Below are 8,015 nucleotides of genomic sequence, written 5' to 3'. Positions count from 1 at the left end.
TATTTCAGTTGTGATCAGGAAACTATTATAACTTTTCCTTTTTCTGGATTTTGTATATACCAATTAAGATGATGTTTGTGAATGTACTTGAAGAGCTTTGAAGTTTATTCAAATATTTAGTTTCATCAGTTTTGATTCTTATTTGTAAGAGGACAACTTCTCAACATTCTCATGCTATTACCCTCACAATACCACAAAGAAAACATTTTGAAACATTTCAAGAAACGATATGGTGGGCTAATTTTTGGAGGTCTTTTTATTTATTTATCTATTTATTTATTTTTATGTTTGAGAGAGAGCTGGGGGAAGGAGAGAGAAAGAATGAGTCAGAACAATCACTTAAAAGCACAAAACTGAGTTGCTTATATAAGCATTAAAAAAAGAACAAGTCCTAACATAAAAATGAGAAAGTGCCCACATCTGGACGTAGGTTAACCACAGTGCCCAAAGTCCATTGGTTCTTGGAGAAGCCAAAGTATCACTAAAGTATCAGGTGACACCTGCTCAGCCAGGACTATAGATTGGTAGCTGGCAGAACACAGGATCTTCATGGAAAAAAAATCAGTGATTTTTGGTCTTTGGGCATTTGTTGGAGACTCAGAGGTAAGGAGTTGGGAGAAGGGACTCAGGAAGGAATAGAGAGTACCAACATCAGTATCATTTTCCCAGGGAGGAGGGAAAAAAACCACCTGACATTCTTTTATGAAATTCTGAATCCTGCTATGTCCCCAAGTATGTGGGCTGCAACTGACTCCTAGAAGAGGGAAAATAGGACAGCATGACTTCAAATCATCTTGTGGCTTCTGTTTCCATTCTAGCCCTGCTCTGTGGTTTGAAATGAAGGGTAGACTGAGGTCTGTTCCTGAGAAGATGCCTGAGGAAATTGGGCCCAGACCCAGTGGAAACTCTTGTCCACCCAGTGCTCATTCCAGCGCCTTTGTTCTTATAGGGTCTGGAAACAGACATGAGATCATGGTTTAGGTTCTGCAGCAGCATCTGGAGCTGCCAGTCTGTGAGCTGATGATGCTAAGATCTCAGACCCAATCCCTGGATGGGCGGGGGCTTTGCCGGGTTTCACCGCAGTAGACTCACTGCTAATGCCACCCAGCCGCCATCTGAATATGTGCTGTTGGCTTCAGAGAGGCCCAGGGAGAGTGGGTGGAGCAGTGCAAGTCTCAGAAATTAACAAGGAAAAGCCTCTCCTCTTTGATAGAAGGCTGGAACTTTAAAGTTATTTCAATATGTGGAAAACCACACACTAAACTAAAGAAAGGAATTGCAACTTTTTCATCATGTGCCTCTCTTCATCATCAATAAGTTGAAGTAGAGTTTGTCATCAGATGCCCTAAGGGCCATGGGGGATAAGGCTAATTGTATATAAGGTAATACTTAGTCATTTTGGATACTGGGTATTTGGTTTGATGTTGTTTGAGGTCCCTGAATTCTTGCCCTTGTGTCCATTTTATCTCTTCCTCGTGCATGATCCTGTGCATTCCCATGAAAGCAAAGGGTCTTTTTGTGACCTTCCTGTGGGATAAATGAACACCTTTGCCTGATGTTCAGGAATAGCTTTTAAAAGTGCTTGGCACAGAGGTTGGCACATGATGAGTGCTTAGAAAATGGTAGCCACCATTCTCATCACCTATTTGAGCCTTTGCAAGGTGGATCAAGATTCAGCTGAGAGAACAAAACAATCACACAAGCCTGTGGCCACCTGTGAAAAAGTGATTGAGTGCTGAGGCTGAGTCGGCAAATGCCACCCTTTATCTTTTCTAGCCTATGGCATACGGCAGACTTGATGGAAAGAGTTCTTTTGGGAGAAGGGGTATTGCATGGCGGTGTGAGGTCTCCACAGAGGTTTCTTGGGCATTCATTGGGTGTATTCTACTGAACTAGAAGAGTGGCCGGGGTGGCGGCAGGGGGAGAAATGATGCCTGCAATATGACCATATTAAGCCTTATCACATGAAATCAATTTTTCATTCTCACCCACACCCAGCTGCCTCGTGTCCTATAGGGCAGGGGTCCCCAGCCCCCAGGCCGTGGACCGGTAGAGCCATCCCCCTCATCGCTCGCATTCCTGCCTGAACTCACCTCCTCCCCCCCCCACCCTCCCTGTCCATGGGAAAACTGTCTTCCACAAAACTGGTCCCTGGTGCCAAAAAGGTTGGGGACTGCTGTTATAGGGAATGCCTATGTAGAGAGTTCAATGTTGCAGAGACTAGAAATAAAAGTGTTGGGCTTCCCTGGTGGCGCAGTGGTTGAGAGTCCACCTGCCAATGCAGGGTACACGGGTTCATGCCCCAGTCTGGGAAGATCCCACATGCCGCGGAGCAGCTAGGCCCATGAGCCATGGCCGCTGAGCCTGCGTGCTCGGAGCCTGTGCTCCACAACGGGAGAGGCCACAACAGTGAGAGGCCCACGTACCGCAAAAAAAAAAAAAAAAAAAAAAGTGTTGTATATAATTGGTCTGTCTGGAGTTGGACCCAACAGAAACAGCACGGGTACCTTGTGCATCATATGTGCTTGCAAACTGAAGGAGAAGAGACACAGAGGTGAAACCCATTACCTAAGGTCTTCCAGTCCAGGTTGAGTTGAACCAGGGCAAGTTCTCAGTTGCACGAGAACTTGCTCTCCTAGACTGAGTATTTGGGTCAAAAGACCCTAGATTCACTCAGTGTCCAGGCTGTAGATCACTGGTAGAATACGCCCAAGGGAGTTTGGGGAAGGAGTAAATTTTCCAGGGGACTTTTGTGACATCAATGTATCCCTAGCTACCCACCTCCCTCACTTTTCCTTCATAGTTCAAGGATGTCCACCCTGTCATTTGGGGATAGAGTATCTTCTTTTTAAGTGATTCCACTAGAAACCCAAGATAATACAGTTTTTCTAAAACCCAAAGTAGTGCTCTTATTTGCTTGTGGTTAACTGTAAGGGCAAGATGAAGTCATAAGTGAACCAGAGAAAGCCCCAAATTTAAGTAGAAAGATCTATAATGGTGGCTAAATAATTGGCTGCCACTCTCTTTGGTGTAAGTAGTATATTTTATTCCTGCCCTTCTTTGGATTGAGGTGACACGAAGATCATCAGCCCTAAGATTGGAGAGGACCCTCTGGGATCAGAGTCCATCCTTCTCCTCTGGCCAAAGGCTTGGTTGGTAACTGACCCTACGGACAGAAGTCTTCATCTGCTTTGTGTTTCCTAGGAAGGGAATTTTCCAGCCTCTCATGAGAAGTGACTAGAATTTAACCTCTCTATGGGACAAACACTAATTTATCTTTCCAGGGGATCATGCTTTGTACTGCGCAGAGAAAAGTACAGACATAGGATTTAGTTACTGAGCAGCTAATGTTTACCTGAGCACTCAGTATGCCTTGGGTTTCCTTTATTTCCAGGAGAACCCCTCTCTTAAATATCCAGGAAGGAGGACATTTGGTCTCTTTTTCACATGTAGTAATCTTCTCATTGGATTTTTTTTCATTTGAGGCAGTACATATAGCAAAGAGATAAAGAACACAGATGTAGGGAATGGACTGACCTGGTGTTGATCCCAGCTTTGCTGCTTATTAGCTGTGTGTCCTTAGGCAACTTAACCTCTCTGAGCACCTATAACAAAGAATGACATCAATGGACTCCCAGGATTTTGAGGATTAAATGAGAATAATGTCTATAAACTGTCCGGCATAGTACTTGTCATCTAATAAAGACACATGCAGAAAACCCAGTGGCTATTATTATTTACACAAAATATTACTTAGGCCGGGACTGTGCTGTGAGGCTGTGAATATGGAGGGGATCAACACAGTCATGGCCACTGTCAGCCCTGAGCTTATAGGGACGTCTGGGCTAGGAACTCACACACAGATTTGGGAGCTGTCAGTGTTTGGCTGGAAGTTAAAGCCACAGGGGTAGATGTGGCCGCCAAGAGAGAATGAATAGGGCATAGATGTAGAGGCCGGTGACATCAGTGTGCCTTCAGGGCCGAACCAGGAGGGCCGTCCACCCTTTTCATGGTGCTTCCAGTTCATCGTCACCAGGACACACCTCAAAGAGCCTTTCTCGAAATAGCAATAGCAGGCAGCATTCGTCCTGAGTCTTAATGTGCCCCGGCTCCCATTTCCCACATCACCTACCACCTGTCCTGCAGTCAGAATTAAAGACACGTTCAGTCAATGAGACTGATTCTTTTTTTTGTATATATCTTTTTTTTACATCTTTATTGGAGTATAATTGCTTTACAATGGTGTGTTAGTTTCTGCTTTATAACAAAATGAATCAGTTATGCATATACATATGTTCCCATATCTCTTGATTCTTGTGGACGTCTGCTTTCCTGCGTGCACATTCCCAGGATGCAAATGCCCTTCAGTACATTCCTTTAGCAGTTACCTCTCTTTCCGTGGGAAACTATTCCTCAACAGAATAATCATCCCCATTCAGAAACTTATTATTCCGCACTTGTCTGAGGGACATTAGCTGCCCTCACCACCCCTCCCCATCCTTGCAGAGCTTGGTCTGTGGTCGCTGTGCACAGAAGAGTCGGGGAAGTCATCCCTTCCTTCTGCTTCTGCTGATCCCCCTGCCATGTGTCGAAGGGAGAGAGCCAGAAGGCTTCTCCTGCTGCTCATTACCCTTGACAGAAGTGCTAGTTGAGGGCTTCCCTGCTCTCATCTTCTTTCGAGCAATCACCCTGCCCAGGAAAATCTGAGCTCAATGTGTGGCAGCCGAGAGGCTGTAATTAACGAGAACATCTTGCTATAGCTCAGAAAGATGGGTGACAGCAAACGCTCCTACAAGGGCTTCTGGGGTTACTCCTATTCCAGGCTTCAAACACAAGCACTGTGAGACGGCTATGTGCAGCCCTGCTGTGGCTTGTGGCAAGAGTCCATGGCTTTTTTGCATGCGTTCAGAACTGCTGAAAACCATCTGCACTCCATTTATATCTTGGAGAATAGTGAGCCACAGGCTGGGGTTGAGGGGTTGGATGCTAACAGTGGACAGAGAGGTCTGAAGCCTGCCTTTTTAGCTCTATCGTTGCCTGGGAAGGGGGGTTTTGACAGTGCAAACTCGCGTGCAGCCCATCCATCGTAGGTGCTTTTCACATCCATCGGTGTGGTTATTGATGATGGCAGAGCGCTCAAGTGTCAACAGCTCAGTCAGTGGACACCATGTGTCTGGGCTCCAATCTGAGATTTGCACTCTCATTGCATAATCAGGGGCACATTGCTTGTTGCCTCTGAGCCTCAGTTTCCATCCTAGGGAGTAAGCAGAGAATGAGTGTGTGTGACTGACTTATCATCAGGCTGAACTTTTGAAGACAGCAATGGTGAAATATCATGATTTTTATCCTATACCTGCCTTCCAATCACTCTACTGGTGTTCTTCACCTCCCCATCCTCTGACAAAAGTCTCAAGCAGATTCCAGAGCTTTTCTGGTTCTTTTGGGGGTTGGAAGAGAGCCCTTTTGTGAAAGCCAGGTCCATTCCCCATATCAGAGCCTCGGTGTCCTATCCAGACCACGTCTTTTCTTTTCCCCCAGTTTAGGCCGATGCCGGAATCCACAGATGAGCGGGAGGGCAGGGGACCGCGGTTGGCCCGGTGTTTTCTTTCCTGCATCGCCCCAGTCCAACTGGCACGTTGCTGACTGAGGCAGGGAGGGATGTCAGAAGAGAAGGGAAAAGGTATCTTTATTTAGCGGGGGCTGGTGCAGTTCCCTCTGGTGATCCAAAGCCCTTGTTATGGCAGCTGCTCCCACTGCTGGCTCCACCTGCCCCCTCTTTTATTCAGACAGTCCGCATTCTACCTTCTGTCACCTCCTCTGGTAGTTTGCCCACTGGGGTGAGCTGTGGGGCTGCGCCGTAACTCTGGCCCCAGCGGCATTGTTTCTGTGACATGGACTTGACCTATGGCAGGACTTAGATATCCTTGTCTCCCCACACTCTGGGGTGCAAGCCCCTCCCTCTGTGGCCTCCCTCCATTGTCTGCTATGCAGCCTGTTCCAGGCAAAATCCCATCTCTGAATTCCTCCAGGCACAGGGCAGGCACTGGTCTCTTACCCTCCACCTCCTGTTTACCTCAACCTCCCAGCCCCAGAAAAACCTTCAGTAGAGCAGCTTTCTTTAAACTGTGTGGACACTTATTACCCACTGTCCAAATCACCTGACAACAAGAAAAGTCTCACTGACCATTCCATTACCTCTGCAAGGTGTTGCATCCAGTTTCTGGGATGTAGTAAGTGCTCAGAAAAGGTGAGCTATTACTATTATCAATAATACACGCTTCAGGTAATAGAAAGAGCCAAGGAGGAGCGTGGGGCAAAGGGATAACATGAAGAAGAACTTTCCTTTGGAGTCATTCTGTTTAGTTCGCAGTGGTGGCATGACCTTTGAGTACAACATACAGGACGTTTTTCCAAAGGAGGGGATTGCATAGAAATGGTATACATTGAACTCATTTGTTCTTTGTATCAGAATGTCAGTTGTATCGATGCAGAACAAGCACAGGCTTGCAACCAACTGCACTTAAATTAGAATCCTGACTGTGCCGTTTACTAGGTGAGCAACTCCTGGTAAGTGAGTTTACTTTCAACACCTGGTTCCTCACCCAGGGTAAGGAGAGTAGCACCAATCTTACATGAGGATTAAGTATGAGGATTAACGCACGTAGCCAGTGCCTGGCACGTAGCAGCAACCTGACAAATAACAGTTAATATTATTGTAATATTATTATTATTTCTTTACATAACAATTCTGCCAGGGTCCTTCAGCCTCTATTTCCTCCACTTTCTGATACTGAATAAATGATGACTATTAAGAATTAAAGATTTTACACAGTATTAGAATTTGGTTTCATAACTAGGAAGTTTTCTTCCTTTTCTGAAGTTATCTGCCCAGGTCAATTCTTTTGATGGTGTTTTGCTGACTTCAACTACGTATTTGGAGAAGAGGCAGCATCATAGGAGGGCATGTGGGGGACTTCTAGGAGCTAGCAATATTCTAGTTTTAAAAAAATTTTTAACTGAAGTGTAGTTGACTTACTACATTATATTAGTTTCAGGTGTACAACGTAGTCAAGCAGGCACTGTCATTCCCACTGTACGGCTGAGGAGACTAAAGCTTAGGATAAGGTAGCCTTCACAAGGCTAGACACCTAGGACCTGTCCGATTTGCCCTTTCAGTACGTCGCAGTTGCCTTGCACAATGGGGAAGGAGAGCCCAGGTTTGCATGGGACACCAGGAAAGGAGTAGGCTTCCTGACATCTTCAATCTCTGGTCCAAATGCTTACGAGTCTCGAGTTGGTCATAGAAGTCCATTGTCAAGAGGCAGCTCTGCAGATTGGTTTCTGGATGACAGCCTGACTGAGAGATGTCCTGGTGACTGAGTGCCTGTAAGTTAATGGGAGGCACAAACCCAGTTCCTGTGGTCTGCCCTGACTCGGCTTGTTAGTGGTCAAGAATGTGCCATCCCAGAGGGGGGCCGGGGGCACCAGGGGAGAGGGGTCCTCTTACACACTGATGGTGCTGGAGGCCCTCACCTCCTGCTGGCGGTAGAGGTGGCAGAACCTAACAGCCAGCTCTGGTCTGGGTGATCTGACTTACTAACCACCTGAGCGCTGGAGGAGTGGAGGTTGACTGAACCCCTCAGCACATGGGCCTCTGTGCTCCTGCCTTGGGGGGTCCCCGAGAGGAATTGGCCTTGGGTCCTATCCTTAAGAGGTTTACAGCCTCGCATGGACATGAGCTGCATACAAGAGTGATAACAACACAAGAATAACCGCCAAGAGATGCACAGAGGGACCAATACATTTTTCTGAATGCTTAGCAGAAGGAGAGCTAGTTTCCAGCTGGGGTGAGGCAGGGGGCGTGAGAGAAGGCTTAGTGCAGAAGGTATTTTTATTAGAAATTCTCTTCTTTTGCTGGCTTGTGGGCAGAGGTGGTGAGCAGCACACTGGCCCGGGGACTGAGTACAGGCTCTGCCCTTTCCTACCGTGGTACCCAGGTGAACATGCTCTATCCC

The sequence above is a fragment of the Hyperoodon ampullatus genome (assembly GCF_949752795.1).
Source record: "Hyperoodon ampullatus genome assembly, chromosome: 2".
Taxonomy (NCBI): domain Eukaryota; kingdom Metazoa; phylum Chordata; class Mammalia; order Artiodactyla; family Ziphiidae; genus Hyperoodon; species Hyperoodon ampullatus.
The sequence above is the reverse complement of the archived record's forward strand: the minus strand, read 5'-3'. Positions refer to the sequence as shown.